Here is an 18,153-nt window from a genome sequence, read left to right as displayed (position 1 = left end):
AGCACCCAAGCCTTACAAGGCTCCGATGATCCCGCCTACTGCGGCGCGCAAGCCAGTGCGAAAGGCGTCGAAGGTGCCTGTTGAATCCGACGACAAGGGCATGGATGATCAGCCTGGGTTGTTCGAGAGAGTTCTGGCGACACAGACCGAAGAAAAAGCGTCTTCCCCGAACGTTGAAGCGTCAGGATCGCAGGCCAAAGCTAAAGCTCCCGCCCCAAAGGTCAGATTCGAGAGAGGGGTCAGCAAGGATCACCCTCAGGCTGCCGAAGGGATGTTGAAGAAGATATTCAACCTTCCAATTCCGGGCGTAACAGTCTCTGAGCTCTTGGCGGCTTCCCCTTCGTTGGCGGAGGGAATGAAGAAATGGGTCTCAAAGCGGCGCGTGGAAGTTGGCGAAGAGGACCTCAAGGTGGCGTTTGGAACCCTGCTGGCGGAAGTTCCCGACCCTGAAGGACCCGGAGGCGATTGCGCCTGTATTCCTGCCCGTTGGGCTTTCTTCCCTGTTTGATTGGTGACGAGGAGAGTGTTGCTTCCCCTCTCATTGATTCAGGATCACAGCTGAATCTGATCTCAGATGCAATGGCAAATAAATTTAGCATCAGTCCCCGTGTTAACTTCAGCTCAGCCGTGTACGGTATTGGCAATCAATCGTGCGAGCTTGTGGGAGTCGCTGAAGACGTCCAGATTCGAGTGGGGCGTACAATTCTTGGATCCTGTCATTTCTGGATCACTCGCGCAGAAGGGCCAATCATTCTGGGCCGCCCTTTTCTCATCAATTTCGAAGCAACACTCATTTTCTCCGGCCGCAGCGGGGAGAAGATCCTGCTGCCTGATTCCGACGGCCGACAGATTGAAATCTCCCTCTGTGCAACTGATCAAGGACGCTGGGAGAGGGATTTTCCTGGGAAGGGGAGGAAGGCGGTGCTAACCCGGATGGGAAAGGTCCGCGAAGAACCTACGGAGGGCCATCATTTTTTATGAAGGATGTTGAACCGGGAAGCGGCCGTTTTAATATAGGACCTCGCATTCGCGCCGCTGGTTCAACTCAGCCTCAAGAGGATCCAAGTTTTTCTTTTCCTCTGATTCCGGCTTCTCAAGATAATCAAAACACTAAATCTCAAAAACAGTTCAAAACCCACGAAATCAAAAATAAAATAGGCCCTGTTTATGGTTTGTCTCATCCCTTGACTTCTTTCATCTCTTCTTCAACTTTTGGCTCCGCTTCGGACGCGCGTGGGGCAATTTTGGGTCAAGATCTCAAGGCATGGGTTATTTTGGAGGATTTTGGGTATCCGCAGAGGACTGGAGAACTAAAAGTAAGTTCCTCCCAGTTATGCACCTCCGGGCATGATGCCACCCCTGTTGTCAAAAACTCTACGTTTGCCACATTCGTGAGCCGCCCCCGTGTTTTGTCCTTCGTTTCAGTTTTGGATTGCCCAACGTTGCTTGCGGAGCGTCCCAGTAATGAGGATAATCTATTGGTTCAACTTCGCCTCCGCAATGAGGAAAAACTAGCCTTTGAACCCAGTCTCTGTGAAGAGGATAAACTAGATACGTCTTATGGCGTCCTCCACAATGAGGGTAATCTAGTTCGACTCCGCGATGAGCCTAAACTCCCGAGCCTCCGCAACAAGGGAAAACTAAAGACCCTCCGCAATGAGGTGAAACTAGATGATTTTTGCATGGCGGCGGAAGGGGGATTTGTGTATTTTGGTATTACGGGGGGGTTGGGGGAACTAAAAGTAAGTTCCTCCCAGTTATGCACCTCCGGGCTAGATGCCACCCTGTTTTCAAAAACTCTACCGCGTGCCACACTCGTGAGCAATGGACGTCTGTCTGGCCTTTCTTTTGCAGACAAAGCGCCGTTTTCGGATGACGGCGAGCGCCGTACCTGGTCTCTTTTGGAGTGCGGTCTCCGACTTGCTGGGCAGAAGGCTCTGGTAGACGCGTGGAAGCATGGGGAAATGCTGGCGTTTGCAACAAATTACAAACCCGTTGCAAAGAAGATCATGTGAGAATACCGGATTAGACCCCGACCCGCAGCAACCGCACAGGAAGCTCGCGCGGCAAAACAGACCCCAAAACCCAGCTGCTAAGAAAGGTAAGCGTTAAGCCACCTTTCGCAGTCCCAAACCTAACCCAGACCAGAAAAACTAAAAAGTATTGCCCTGTCGTACACAGAACCCAAACCATCATCGGCAGCCGTCCCGGCCAAAGCCAAGACAAAGCCATCCCCAGAGGTTAGAACCTTGTACATCCCAGAGATAAGATTACAGCAGACTTCTTGCAAGGCTGACTGAATCTTGTTCTATACCAGAACACTTGCGGAACGACTTGGCAACAAACCAAAGGACACCCTTATAGCCAGGATCACAAACAGTCTAACAACAGGTGAGTGATCCGTCCCCAGACTCCAGACAGACAACAGAAAACAGCTGACTTGAACAAACCCCGTTTGTCAAGCAGACCAAAGCAGCACGACTGAGCTCTGCCGTAGGGATAAGGCAAAAGTTATAAACTGACATCGCCATATACCCGTGAGTCAAAGACAAGACAGAGATGGAGAAGAGGCTCGCGTTCCCGTAGCTGACTTGAACCGTTGCATGGATAACAGCACACCTCATAACCAAACCCCTTAGCGAACCCGCACGGAGTTTGCCCAGCCATCCTCTTCCCATCTCCCCAGTCAAACCCTACACCAACTTGAGTCCGCCTCGAGTTGATTTCAGGTACAATAGCCCAGACCCATTTTGTTTCTCACTCTATGTTGTCTAGCGCTATATTTGTACCAGCTTCTGATTAGAAATGAACTTTCAGTTGCTCCAAACTTTTTAGATTTACAGTCTTGATCTGCTCGATATAACTACCCCGACCAGCAACTGAAAGCAACTCGGAATGGCTAATACCAGGAATCAAGGTCCAAGCGGTACTGGCAATAAGACTCCCGCAGCTCCAAAGAATGACACCTATATTCCTGAAAAGGACCACATCAACGTCCCTAAATTCGATGGGACTAACTTTCCTCTCTGGGAGCGCAAAATTAAAATGCATCTCCGCCCTAGGCACCTCAACACCTACTTAGACAAGCCCCTGCCAAAAGAACCCGACGAAGACGAGCGCCAGGGAGCTCTCCGTACTTGCAGCATCCTCAGTGAAGCAATTTCGAACACAATCTTCACAAGTGTCATCAATGACACCAACGAAAAAGATCCCTTCGCTATATGGACTGACATCAAAACCATTTACGCCTTGGACTCCCTACTCTCTGTCTTGCAGGTGTGGAATAAATGGTTATATATCCAATACAATAAGGACCTCAACACCTACATCATAGAAATGGAGGAGAGTTTAGCGGAATTCAGCTCTCTAGGTCTTAAGGTGCCCAATCAACTCATTGGATGTGGCATTGTGGGCAAAATCACAAAGAAGCGACCCATATTAATGCAGGCGCTATTTGCTGATCTCAAGGCGTTAGCAAAGCCAAAAGAAATCATTGCTAAGCTGCGGGACATCGGCCGCCACGAGACAGCAACAAAGCAAAAGTTCGTGGACGACTCTGAACCATCGGCTACAGCTCTAGCTACAGGTACATCTCTAAAACCTAGGAAGTCCGGCCAGTCAATCATTTGGTGTAGTGGTGGGAAGCACAACCCACGAGCCACGTCACACACGGAAGAAAATTGCTGGACCATTCATCCCACCTCCCGACCGCCAGACCGACCTCTTGTAGACCAAGGCCGCCCGGAGAAGAAGCAGCGCACCGCCTATCACACTGCTGCTGATGAGGAAGAAGAAGAAGCGCACCACGCCATTGTTCAACCCTCCTTCACTTATAATGTCACTACTCCCTCCAAGCCTCTATCCACCATTCTTGACTTGGGAGCGAGCAATCACATGCTCAATTCCCTGCGCTACTTTGAGGATACCACTCCAGTCAACATCAGCATTGTGACAGGGAGCGGCAAGTCCGAGCTAGTGGCTGTGGCGCGTGGAACGGCGAAACTTCACCTTCCAACTGGCGACTTTCTTACGCTGCAGGACGCCCTTTTTGTACCCAACTTGACGCGCAATCTAGTGTCGATGATGCAACTTATGAATCAGCAAGTGTCAATACACAAGCGCCACGGCGTTTTTGAAGTCAAAATAGATCAAGCCAGACCTTTTCGAGTAGACGTCTCCAACGACCTGTTGGAGATTGTTGAAGCCACACCCTCACCAACGTCAGCCACTGGTCTTTCCACCACAATTGCGCCCGAACTGTCCACCTTCCAGAAGTGGCACAATCGCCTCGGCCACGCAAGCTCCGGCCGTATAGCGCATTCAGTCAACGGGCCGCTGGTACTGGAGAAGACTCACGCATGCACAGCCTGCATGCAAGGAAAACTTACTCGTCTCCCATGCAACGGTACATTCAAGACAGCCAATGCCCCTCTGAGTGTAGTTCATGCCGACTTGGTTGGGCCTATTTCCCCGCCGACAAATAGTGGAGCAAGGTATTTCCTCACACTCGTAGACCAATTCACTGGCTTGATCCACACGGCCATTCTGAAAGACAAAAGCCAGGCTACAAGAGCCATACTTGAATTCCAGACATTCTTTGAGAGGCAGACAGGCCACCAGATGAAGAAGCTCATCTCCGACCGCGGCGGAGAATTCGTCAACGGCACCCTTGGAGAACACCTTAAGTCCAAGGGAATCCAGCATAATGTAGCCCCGGCATATACGCCGCAAAATAACGGGCTGGCCAAGAGAGCCAACCGCACGGTAATCGACATGACTCGTTGCCTGATGATGCAGGCTAACCTTGCCCCAGAATGGTGGGCAGAGGCAGTCCAAATGGCGACATCCAGCACGAATTGCCTCCCTTCTCTCGGAAAAAGCAAGATCTGTCCGCTTGAATTAATGTTCAAAGCAAAACCAAACATGCACTTCTTCCGGCCTTTCGGCTGTAAAGTCTGGATTGTCAAGCCGAAACAAAAACGGGACACTAAATTCTCAGTGATCTCCTGGGAAGGTATCCTCCTTGGTTACAACAACGACTATTCGTCGTACAAGGTCCTTCGGCTTGAAGATAAGGCAATTGTGACAGCCAAGCACGTCCACTTCGATGAAGCGTCCTTCCCGGAATGCCCGGCACTCAGCAAAAGCTACACGCCACTCGGGGTGAATAAGCTCCCAACATTCAAATCTGATGATCCGCTGCCTTTCGCTGAGGAAGACTCCCTCCCTGGCGAGCGCCAAGAAGCAACCGACAAAGAACTAGAAGCCGAGGAGGAAGATTTCAATAGGATTGCCCAAGAACTTCGCCAGAGTAGCCCAGCAAGCCCGAGGGCCGGCGCCGATGGCGATATTCCATCAGAAGCACCGGGGAGGCGCTATGCGTGGACGACTGCCCCTCCTTCAAAGGAGATCTCCAGCAACATTGACTCAAGCAATATCGTCTCTGGCAAGCGCTCCCGACAGATGTATCTCATTGAGATTGAAGTCAACCCCAAGAATCATCGGCAGGCCATGTGCGGGAAGGATCGAGATAGCTGGACACAAGCCGAGCAGAAAGAGATTGCGAATATGCTTAAGCATGAAGTATGGGTGGTTCGAGCCCGACTTGATGCCGACGAACCAATCCCCGCAACCTGGGCCTACAGACGCAAGCTAGGACCGGCTCATGAAGTCATCGAGTTCAAGGCTTGGATATGTGCGCGGGGCTTCCGCCAAGTACACAGAAGAAACTTCAATATCATCTACGCCCCGACGGGCAAAGCCGCGTCGCTTCGCCTGCTTATATCCTTCGCCGTAAACCACGGCCTGAAGATCCACCAGTTAGACGTCAGAAGTGCGTTCCTGACGTGTCCGTTGGAGGACACAGTGACACTTCTGCCGCCGCAGGGGTATGAATTCCCGCCAAACTCCGTTTTACACCTCAAGAAGGCCATCTACGGCCTACGGCAAGCACCGCTCGTGTGGTACAAAAGACTCACGGCCTATCTCACCACTCTTGGCTTCCATATCTCCATCTCCGACCCGTGCGTGTTCTGGAGGCGCGAGGCAAGCAGAAAGCCAGCCACGTGGCTATTTGCTCATGTCGATGACATTGTGATCATCAGTCAAGCTCCGGAAGTGTTCAAGGACGAAATGGAACAGGAATTCAAGATCAAATACCCGGGGGAGGCTGAGTTCTTGCTCGGGATGAATATTGACCGGTTCAAAGACGGACTACAAATCAACCAGACCCAGTACATTGAACGGAAGTTGGTCGAATTCAACCTCAACAAGGAGCACCCGGCCTCATGCCTGCTTAACCCAAGGGAGCGCCTTTCCAAGGCCACTGCCCACAAAATTGACTCCTTCAATAAACTGAACGTCAACTACCGCGCACTGATCGGATCCTTGAATTACCTAAGCATCCTCACAAGGCCCGACATCTCCTTCGCAGTAAGTCAATTATCCCAGTACCTGGAGAACCCGGGTATTCGGCAGTATCAAGCGGCAGTGCAAGTTTTTCGATACCTGTCGGGGACCTGGCCAGTTGGCCTAACCTTCAAGCGCTCTGACAATACTCACTTGAAAGCTTTCTCGGACGCCGACTGGGGCAACTGCCCTGACACCAGGCGCTCTACCACTGGGTTCGTTGTAACCAGCGGCAACCATCTCCTCAATTGGAAGTCTACCAAGCAACCAACAGTCTCGCTATCAACCGCCAAGGCAGAATACAAAGCTCTGTCCGATCTGGGCAGGGACTTGGCATGGTTTGCCAGCATTATCCAGGAGGTCAAGCTACAGGCAAAGGTTGAAGAAATTGAGGTCGCCGTTGACAACAAAGGCGCAATAGACCTAGCAAACAATGAAACATCGCAAAATAGCTTCAGGACTAAACACATGAACATCAGGCTTCACTTTGTTCGCGAACTCATCCTATTCCGGCTCATCAAACTGCAGTATGTCAAGAAGCACTCTAACGCGGCCGACTTCCTCACCAAACCCCTCGGGCAATCGGCAATTCGCCACTCCCTCGCGACCATAGGGGTGGCACAAATCTCAGGTGTTGCTTCGAATCTGACGACTCGTCGCATGCGAGGCTGTGAGAATACCGGATTAGACCCCGACCCGCAGCAACCGCACAGGAAGCTCGCGCGGCAAAACAGACCCCAAACCCCAGCTGCTAAGAAAGGTAAGTGTTAAGCCACCTTTCGCAGTCCCAAACCTAACCCAGACCAGAAAAACTTAAAAGTATCGCCCCGTCGTACACAGAACCCAAACCATCATCGGCAGCCGTCCCGGCCAAAGCCAAGACAAAGCCATCCCCAGAGGTTAGAACCTTGTACATCCCAGAGATAAGATTACAGCAGACTTCTTGCAAGGCTGACTGAATCTTGTTCTATACCAGAACACTTGCGGAACGACTTGGCAACAAACCAAAGGACACCCTTATAGCCAGGATCACAAACAGTCTAACAACAGGTGAGTGATCCGTCCCCAGACTCCAGACAGACAACAGAAAACAGCTGACTTGAACAAACCCCGTTTGTCAAGCAGACCAAAGCAGCACGACTGAGCTCTGCCGTAGGGATAAGGCAAAAGTTATAAACTGACATCGCCATATACCCGTGAGTCAAAGACAAGACAGAGATGGAGAAGAGGCTCGCGTTCCCGTAGCTGACTTGAACCGTTGCACGGATAACAGCACACCTCATAACCAAACCCCTTAGCAAACCCGCACGGAGTTCGCCCAGCCATCCTCTTCCCATCTCCCCAGTCAAACCCTACACCAACTTGAGTCCGCCTCGAGTTGCTTTCAGGTACAATAGCCCAGACCCATTTTGTTTCTCACTCTATGTTGTCTAGCGCTATATTTGTACCAGCTTCTGATTAGAAATGAACTTTCAGTTGCTCCAAACTTTTTAGATCAAGCCTGTCAATCAGGCAATGCCTCAAGACCTCAATCCTCCCTTGCGCCGGCCCCCTCTCTCGCGCGATCCGTATCGTGGACTAGCGCGCTCTCTTGCGGGCTCTTTTGTTCCTCAAGGGCGCGTCACGGAAGAACGCCTGGCCGTGGTGAATTTCGGTCCTGACGGCTGGCTTTGGCCAGACGAGTTAAACCTAATCAAGAACTTCCTGGCAGATTGAAATCTAGCGATAGCCTTTACGCCGGAGGAGCGCGGACTTCTGAAGGATTCATATGGGATGCCATACATCATCCCCGTAGTGGAGCACGTGCCATGGCAAAAGAGGAAGATCCCAATCCCCGCGGCCAAGCTGGACGAATATATCAAGGTTATTCGAGAGCGGATCCAAACAGGGCTGTACAAGCAGTCCACTTCAAGCTACACCTCTCCGGTATTTTGCATTCTCAAGAGCAATGGCAAGTTGCGGGTCGTCCACGATCTCCAACCCCTGAACAAGGTCACAATCAAAGACGCAGGCGTGCCCCCGGCCACAGAGGAGTTTGTGGAGGCGTTTGCAGGACGCGCGTGCTGCGGGTTGGGCGACATCATGGGCGGCTACGACGAGCGCGCGCTGGATCCTATTTCCCGGCCCCTCACGACTTTTGAGACTCCTCTGGGCCGTTTTCAGCTCACTCGTCTGCCCCAGGGAGCCACTAAATCTGTGGCCGTCTATCAAGCTCAGATGAAGTGGATCCTCCAGGAGGAGATTCCCGACCACGCTGGAATTTTTATTGATGATGGAGGCATTAAGGGCCCCAAATCGGATTACGAAAATGAAGTTCTCTCTTGGCATCCCGGTATTTGTCGCTTCATATGGGAATACGCCACGACTTTAGAGCGCGTCCTATTTAGAATTGAGGAGTCAGGACTCACCGTGTCCGCCTCTAAGCTCGCCGCATGCGTGCCTGCGCTCGAGATCGTAGGTCATGTCGTCTGCAAGGAGGGGCGAAGGATGGCGTAGAACAAAGTCAACAAGATCCTATCGTGGCCGACCCCTGTCAACGCAACAGAAATCCGTGGTTTCCTTGGAGTTGTTGTCTACGTTTGAATTTTCATTCCTGGGCTGTCACAGCTCTGTCTTCCGCTTCGCCGTCTGACGCGCAAGGACGCCGACTGGATCTGGTCGGACGAGTGCAAAGCTGCTTTTGAGGCACTCAAGGTTATTTTAGGCAGGGACATCGTCCTCGTCAAGATAAACTACGGGCCTGACGCCGGCAAAATCAAGCTGGCGGTCGATTCCAGCTTTCACGCAACAGGCGCGGTCCTCACCCAGGAAGATCCAAATGGATTGGATTGGCCAGCCTTGTATGAATCTCTCCTTTTCTCTGATGTTGAGTCTCGCTATTCGCAGCCCAAATTGGAGCTGTGCGGTGTGGCGCGGATACTCAAGAAACTCCAGACGGTTCTTTGGGGCCAACATTTTGAGCTTCAGGTCGACGCCCACTCTCTCATCGAAATGATCAATGCACCGAGCCTGCCCAACGCCCCAATGACGCGTTGGGTGGCCTTCATTCAACTATTTTCGTTTGATATTGTTCACCGGCCGGGAAAGACATTCCTGATGCCTGATGGGCTGTCCCGGCGGCCCAGAGATGAAGATGAGTCAACTCCCGAGTCTGTTTTCGACGAGGAAGAGCCTCTGATCAAGCCCTTGAGCTTCTGCTTGACGGCGGCTAATGGGGAATATTCAGGCTATCAACAAGGGTTCTGGCGACTACTGGAGCGCTACCTTATTGACCTCCGGACTCCGGTTGTAATGGCGACGGAAGATTTCAGAGCCCTCAAGCGCAAGTCAGCCGAGTTTTTCGTTCACGCGGGGCGCCTCATGAAGAGGAGTTCACCTTGCCCGCGAATCGTCATTACTATCCCCGCGAAACAGGATGCGGTACTGGAGCAGCTCCACGAAGGGCTAGGCCACCGTGGGGAGGTAGAGACTTACCGGCGCGTGGAGGAGCGGTTCTGGTGGCCCTCTTTGAAGAAGAGCGTCGCGCGCTGGTGCAAAAGTTGTGAGGCATGCCAGAAGCGCGATCTACGGCGGCCTTTGGAGATCAGGGGACCCACTGGCGAATCCTCTGTTTTTGGACGAGTGGCCATGGATGTTGTTCACATCAAAGCTCCTGGCGCCCAGTATCTGATTGTGGCTCGTGACGATTTTTTCGGTTGGGTAGAGGCGAAATTCCTTAACACTCTTAGTTCTGAAGCAGTGGCCACATTCCTCCATGAGAATTGGACGATGCGGTACGGTTTGGCGCGTTCATACTCGACAGATGGCGGATCTGAATTCGGCGGCAAACTTGCGGAGATGCTGCGCGAACTCCCAGGCCAGCATCGAGTCTCTACGCCCTACTACCCAGAAGTTCAGGGTATGGTGGAGCGCGGTCATGGCCCTCTTAAAGCCGCCCTCGTCAAGCTCGCCGGGGAAAGCGCCAAGAACTATTGAAGGTACCTCCCTCTTGTTTTGTTTGCAGATCGCATCTCCACGAAGCGCACGACAGGCTATTCGCCCTACGAGCTTGTCTTCGGTCAGCGGGCTGTGCTGCCCATTGACTTGGAGATGGAGTCTTATCTAGGTATTGACTGGGACGAGGTTCAGGATACGGCAGGGCTGCTCGCGGCACGTTCCCGGCAGCTGGAGCGGAGCGAGGAGGTGCGCGAGCTAGCGCATCAAAAGCTTATGAAGGCGCGCGAAGGTTCCGTCCGGTATTGGGAAGAGAAGAACGCCGGTCGAATGCGGGATCCTCTTCAGCCCGGCGACATGGTGTTGGTCTACAATCGGGCTCTCAAGACTCAGTGGGGCAAATTATTTGCCAATCAGTGGAGTGGTCCTTTCCGCGTGGTTCAGCAAGTTCATGGCGGCTCGTATATTTTGGAGGAGCTCGACGGCACTCGATTGGCGCGCAGGTTTTCGGCGGATCAGATGAAGAGATATTTTTCCCGTGGAGGCATAGGAGTACAAAAGTAAGCCCTCCCAATTGTGCACCTCCAGGGTAAAATCTACTCTTTTCAAAACCCTACTTTATGCCACATACGTGAGCACCGCGGCGCCCTTGGTTTCTTTTTGTTCCCTCTTTTTTTTTTTTTTTCGGATCTTTTAGGCGCGGATTTCTTTCCAAATTTTGGCAGCAGGCGCGCAGCAGTCTAGGGACAGACTGCAAGCGTGGTGGTGATGTGGTGCGCCATTTGGTACACGCAGGGACAACTCTCATTTTGTGGCGCGGCGCGCGGAAGGACGTCAAGATCAAACCCTCAAGGCATCAAGATCTCCAGTGGCGCGGCGGGCATCTCCCTCAAGACGTCTCAGGAGCTTTTCAATCTTCTTTTATTCTTTTCTTTTTTTTCTCTCTCTTGGTGTTTTGTTTTCTTTACACTTTGATTTTTTTTTTCTTTCCTTTACTGCGCGCATTGGATGGTTACAGTGGGAAGGGTTTGGCTTTATTTCTTTTGTTTCTTGTTTGTGTTGTCTGGTTGTGTTGTGTGTGTTGAAGCTTGTGCGTGTGCGGGGCGTGATGACGGGTCCGCAGTGCGCGGCGCTTCCTGGAGTCTGAGTTCGCCCACAAACTCAGAGGAAGGGGGGCATGGAACCTAGCTGATCCCATTAGGAATCCATCAGAAGTTTATCAATCATTATCCGGCGCCCTCCAAAGCGCCATACTGAATCTTATTGATCCTTGAGAATCTCTTCCTTAATCTGGGCTTTCTTCTTCCCTCAAAACAACAAACCGCCGACGCGCGCTCAACGCCGTCGTAAAATCTTCCCACCCCCCAAACCTCAATGCTTAACCAATCCTCATTGCTCATCCCAACCATCACCCGGAGGGCACATAAAATTTATTTTCCCCCATTCCCCTCCAACTAACTGCCGCCGGCCTGCACCGGACGGAGTTCCACAACATCCAATCGGAACTGAGCCCACGTGACCCGCTGCACAACCGTCGACAAGACTGCGGTTCCGTTCAGGGTGACCTTTTCCCAGTGCTTTTGCACTTCCGCGAGACCTTGCTTTGTGTGGATCACGGTGTTCGGATTTGCCATGGCCAGCTGGCCTGCGACAGTTCGCTGAAATAAGCAGTGCTCAATATGGATGTTTCGTGGCTGCTGGGGCGGCTTGGTAGCAGTAGCGGTTCCAGTTGCATCAATCAGATTTTTGGGTTCGGTGGGCGATCCCTTGTAAAACAGCTTGCAGGCTGCAGCCTGCGAGTCTGGTGGCTGGGAGGGACCAAGGTAGGACTCCTGAGTCTTTCCCAGCATGTTTCGGAACGGGAGCGGCTCCAAAGTCCCGCGGGTGAGGGTGAATCGAGGGTTACTGGGGTTTGAATTTGGCATCGTTGTGGAACTACTCTGAGGGAAGAATAGAGCTTGAGAGGGATTTTGTGCTTGAAGGGCTGCCTCTCAGGGGAACAAGAAAAAGAATATAAGAGTATGGACTCTTAAGGAAAGGTGTGGCTATGAAGGATTCTTGAGGTATGTCTAAGGGTTTACTTTCTACTAATCTAATAGCAAGGTAAAGGTAATGTAAAGTCTGTCCAACCTGATATATTTGGCATAGACTTATCAAGCTTGTCCACTCTGATTCAATGGCATAAGCTAGGCTAGTGAATGGTGACCAGTGATCTGGATTGCTGGGACAGGATCTGATGGGGAACAAAAGGTAGGGCCAAAGAGGGCAGACTATATACAAAATATTATGGGGCTGAGTTGCGGTTGGAAGAAAAGATGAAACAGTGAAAATTCTCAATCAAGGGGCTGAGGCTGAAACTGCTATGGGGATGGAGAGTTTTGGAATGAGGCTGAAATGTGGAGAGACAATGAAACGTCAGAAGAAAGGGATTACATGTCATATGAGTGGCTGAAAAGGGAAGGGCTGAAACCAAAGGGGACAAGGGTTAACCAAGATGGGATCTCCATGGTTATTACATGTGTGGATAATTCCAAATTGAGGTTGTTATACTGGATTGGGAAGGGATGAAAAGATGATCAATGTCAAGGGTCTTTCCTAATAGTCTGGCTCTGTCTGATGGGTGACTTTCTCCCACTTGTGCCTAGCTGGGGGCTTGAGAAATATTGAGTTGGTGTAGGTGGGTATCCAGAAGGTGGGGAAAAAGGGTGAAGAGAGAATGGGGGGCCTGTTGATGGGTATGAGCTGTCCTAGCCTTGATCCTTAAGGGAGGTGGGTGCTTGAGTATTCCAGAGAGGGTTATATTGAGGGGAAAAGACTTTGATTTTGGTACCATATTCAGGATTGGCTTACCACATTGTCTGATTGCACCTTGATGGTCAGCCGGGGACGCACTGAGCAGGGGGGGGGGGGGGGCAGGACTGACCAAGTTTTCCAAAGTTTTTTGCAGCAATCGAACGTCGGCGGTGCAGTCAAAGCTCTCGGGTGCGTCTGGATGCCGGGCAAAGTCAACGGCGGGCAGAGTAAGCAGATGGGAGGTCAGCTAGCTGTGGATGGGTGAGAATGGGGGCGGCGGAGTGGAATGGTCTGCTCACCGGTAGCGGTTTTTTTTTTTTGGTTCGGCGGGTGGCAGGCTGGCTGGCTGGCTGGATTGTGGGTGGGTGGGTCCGGTTGGGCGGGGAGGGGGAAATGGGTCGGGGGGAATTTTTGTTGGAGGGGGGGGGCAATTGGGGGGGATGGAGGTGGAAGAAGGTGGAAGAGTTGGAAGGTTTGGAAGGGCATACAGGTCCGGTGGCTGAAATCAACAAAGTTGTTTGGTCGATTTTCAGGCTGCCGGACCCGCAAGCTTTCCTGGCCTTGCTGTATTTGAAGTTTCATGTAAGGCTGTGACCCGGGTTTTGGGTTGGGGCATGAGGCTCAGCCCAAACCCTGAACCCCGCTATTCCGACCCAAACCCCAATGCCCCGAGGCATAGCAGCGGCAACCAGGGCTGGCAACGCGCCCCGCTACGTGGCATACCTACTAGTTCAGCAAACCTCAGTCCTCCCTCAGTATGAAGCGCAAGGGCCCTACTCGCTTGCCCCCTTCCAAGCCAGCCTCAAAAGCTTCCAAGTCGACATCTTCCCAGCTTCCTGGCCAACACAAAGTTATTGAAATCAACGACCAAGAAGAAGAGTATGTTGATGTCAGTGATAGCGAATCTGTTCAAGTCACTACCACTACTCAGGTGTTGAAGAGAAGCTGGGTCTGGAACCACTTCATCAAATCAAGTGGAGCAGGAAATGAGGTCATCTGTCAGGTTGAGCAGAAAAACGGAAAAATCTGCGGGGTGAAGTTGAAGAGAGATAAGAGTCGAAGTACGAAAAACCTCCACGGACACCTTTTGACAATCCACCATCTAGCAGATCCGAATATTCTCAAGAAGACCAAGAAGTCTAGCCATATGGATATTGGAAGTTGGGCCAAGAAAGGTGAATGCAAGCCAAAGGTACATTGTTTTAACTTTCTGATTCTTATCATCTATATTTATTGAGATCAGGGTGTTGAAAACTTGTTAAATCCCAAATCTTCAATCTAGGTGCAACTCAAAAGTGAATCCCTGAAGAATGCGGCCATTTACTTTTTGGCTGAATGCAACCTTTTGTTTTTGCTAGATGAACAAAAGTCCTTCCACAATCTGATCCGTCTCTTTAATGAGAGTGCAATGCCCGCCTTGCCTAAGGTGTAGCTAGTTTGATGACCATGCTCACCACTGCGCTGGTGAGTAGAGAACTGAGATAGATGAAAGTAAGACCCAAACAAGCAGCAACAACTGTCACAACATTTCCAATAATGAATCCACCTCAGATGTCTCCAAAGAGCACCCGCCAGCCAGGTTGAGTCCCCTTAATGACCGGCACAGACCGGTCATTGAGAGTTTGTATATATCCCTTCAATGACCAGTCTGTACCGGTCATCCAGGGAGTTGTACATATCCCCTTGATGACAGATCTGTACCGGTCATCCAGGGAGTTGTACATCTCCCCTCAATGACCGCTCTTTACCGGTCATCCAGAGGGTTGTATGGTCTCCATGGCCGGTCTGTGCCAGCAATCAAGGGCTCAGAGAGCTGACTGTAAGTCAAAAAAAACAGTTTATGAATTCATTAAGCACAGATCTTCTCTGTTACTCAACTTCAGTGAACTCCAAGGTTTGAGTTACTTGGATGATTTATTTGTACTTGAAGAAGTTGTGCAAAAGAACTCAGATTGTATTGGATGATAGGCAAGAAGTGAGGCTTTGTGTCTAGAAGATTTTTAGGCCTTTAGGTTCTGAGGGCAAGGATCTGTGATGGTTTGAAGAAACCACCCAGCCAAACTCAGAATCTTGGCATGCCAAAAAGGGGCAATAGCCTGCAAGCCCCTCCTGCCAAGGGCTATCGGAGGCTTGCTTTGCAAGACCAGACGCCCGCAGCAGCTAGGGACTTGGGTTAAGTTTGGTTCTCCCCATGTCCATCAGTTGGCTAATGGTGGAGCACTTTTTCTTATACTTTCCTGCCCACCACCAACACCGGCAGAAAATGAGGCAGACTCTGAAAACACTCAAGTTAAGCTTGGTCTCTTTATCACCTTGATATCTTTTGAAAGCCCCAAGAGCTGCTCAGGTGGTGGTACAATTTATTCAGAACACCAGACGCTTTCTGGACACTCAACATTGCATTCTTTCTGCGACGGATTTATCGCAAACTTTCTCTTAGGATCCTTTCCCCCAAATCTTCTTTTTCTGCTTTTCTCTCTCTTCAATTTCTCCCTGTTTCCTTTCTCTTTTGATTATTTTTTCAGCTTGTAAATCTGGTCAGAACTGGTTGTAGTCCAAAGGGACATCTCTTATCAGTAGCTATAGCTTATACTCATCTGTTGGTACCTCATAGTGTGCAATGTCAAAACAAACTGCACTTAAAGAAAATTAGTTGGCTGCTCAACCAACAAAAGGGTTGTTTCAAAAATAACATTTACTTCTTGATTATTTGTTATCTTAAGATAACTGCTGGGGATATAGCAACTTGCTATGCATTCAAGAATGTTAAAGATGAATAAAAAGTTATGAATGCGACAAAACTACACATTTTAACTTGAACCCTCAGGTTTGGCCAGCGCAGTGCGGACAAATATTCTACTTTTCCTAGTGGGTGGGTGCCGTGCGGCGGAGCCCACAATGCAATTTTACTTTGGTACCAGTCATTCTAACCGGTTTGTACTGATTGTGATCCAGTTAAAGGGGCATTCACAGAAATCAGTTTTTCATTTGAGACTGTCCCTTGCAACCACTATAGTTTTCTGAACTGGTATAGATTCCGGATGCATATTGAGTGTGGAAAACAGTGGGGCAGCTGCGCTAACTCTAGCATTAGTGTAGCTTAATACTGCTCGCACCACAAAGATTTTCCATTATGTAGATGTTAGCGCTAATCAGGGTGTTCAAAGTTGACTTGCATAAAATCACAACACCATAAAATCATAATTAAATTTTGAAGTGAAAAAAATATGTACACCAAAACACTCAAATTAGAGCAGCATTTCTAAAATTAAAAATCATTAATTACGTCAACAAGGAATTTTTTTGCGCAGCATTTCCCCTTGTAGGGTTGCGGAATAAGTGCCTGTCGGCGTAATCAATGATTTTTAATAAAAGGAACAACCTGAGAGGACGACTATTATGGCAAAGCCAGTCAATACCTCCCAGGGCCCTGTGACTCAAAATATGAAGCGAAATCGGAATACGTATTTATATGTGTGTGAAATTTGAGTATCTTAGCTCGATGTGTCGCTTCGGCTGCTCCGGTGATTCAGATGACCAAGTCAAAGGTAGCAGAGAAGCTCCTATTTATATTCTCCACTGTCACATGAGGAGCGCGGGCCAACGGCATTTCCACGCACAGCAACTGGTCCTGGACATTTCGTCTTGCACGCTGTTCTTTGTTCTTTTTCAAAGGCAATCAGTTCCGGCCATCGACTCCCAATGAACAAAGCTCCCCAATACAAATTCTGCCATAACTGGCTCCGACCCACCCGGTGCATTTCTATATCAGACAACCCAATGATCCAAATGCAGAATTGCTAACGCCAGACATTGAAATTGTATCAACTCCTTGTTGCAAATGGAATAGCTTTTATCAAGTTGCTTTTCAACATTGAACCCCACTTGGTTAAAAGTAGATCAGCAACTACAATAACTGCTTTTTTTGGTTCATTGTGAGTGTTTATCCCGCTTCCCAATTCCTCTTCATTTCCAAACCTGTTGCTAATCCTGTTCTTGGAACCAAAAATCCACCGCATTCTGTATATTGTGCTGCTAACTTTGCCATAAGTGGTAAACATTTTGACGCATCCTTAGTCCGTGGCTACAATTTTCTTGCTCAACCCGGCACAAAGGCATCGCACTTTTCCAACAACGAAATATTGTTCTGACGCCACGATCTTGATCATGCCGATGCGGCAGTTCTGCCTCGCTACCGCGAAAAAAAAAAACAGGACTGACAATATTTAATCACCTTCTATACGCGTTCGACGCCTCCCCGTTTAACCCATTTCCGCCTCCCCTTTGTTCTTGTATGCGCTGAGCAGAGTGCTGGTCCTGGATTTACACCAATTCCGGGTAGCTTGATCCCTGGTCGGCCCCACCTATTGTTCTGTCGCGGTTGATTAAATCAATCCTACAGCTGCCGAGTTGTGTCCATTGGCCAACATCGAAAATTTCTTCTCCCCGCTGTGGATCAAGTCTTTATTACTCATCTCATTACACTACCAGACACAAAATATTCAGAATGCCACCTGATTTTGATCCAGGCGTAGTCACTAGATTAGCATCCCATCACCATGAATCTCATATTTTAGAAAACTTCAGGCACAAGATACCTCATCGGCTTGGCCCGTGTGATGATGTGTGTATCAAATGCGGAGCGATTCACTGGGCGCTGGATAGGAATGTCGCGGACGCCCAGAGCCCTCAAGCAAAATTTCCCAGCTGTTGTCAAATGGGCGCTGCATTAATCCCTACAAATAATACCACCTCATATCATGAACTGCTTTGGAACTTACTCGTGAATCACAATTCAGGTATGTGGTTTCTGTTCCGACTTGAGGACTTGGAAGGTGCACTGATGCATATTTTTACGTCCAGTGTCACTGGAATTTCAAAGGCACATACGTGCGTACAACAACACATTATCTTTTGCTTCCCTGGGAGCGGAAGTCGACCATTCGACACAAGGCCCGCACGGCATATTCAACTTCCGAGTCAAGGGTAACTTATACCATAATGTGAGGGCATTGCAAC

Source organism: Puccinia triticina, chromosome 7A (genome assembly GCF_026914185.1).
Source record: "Puccinia triticina chromosome 7A, complete sequence".
NCBI lineage: Eukaryota > Fungi > Basidiomycota > Pucciniomycetes > Pucciniales > Pucciniaceae > Puccinia > Puccinia triticina.
Note: the sequence above shows the minus strand (reverse complement) of the source record.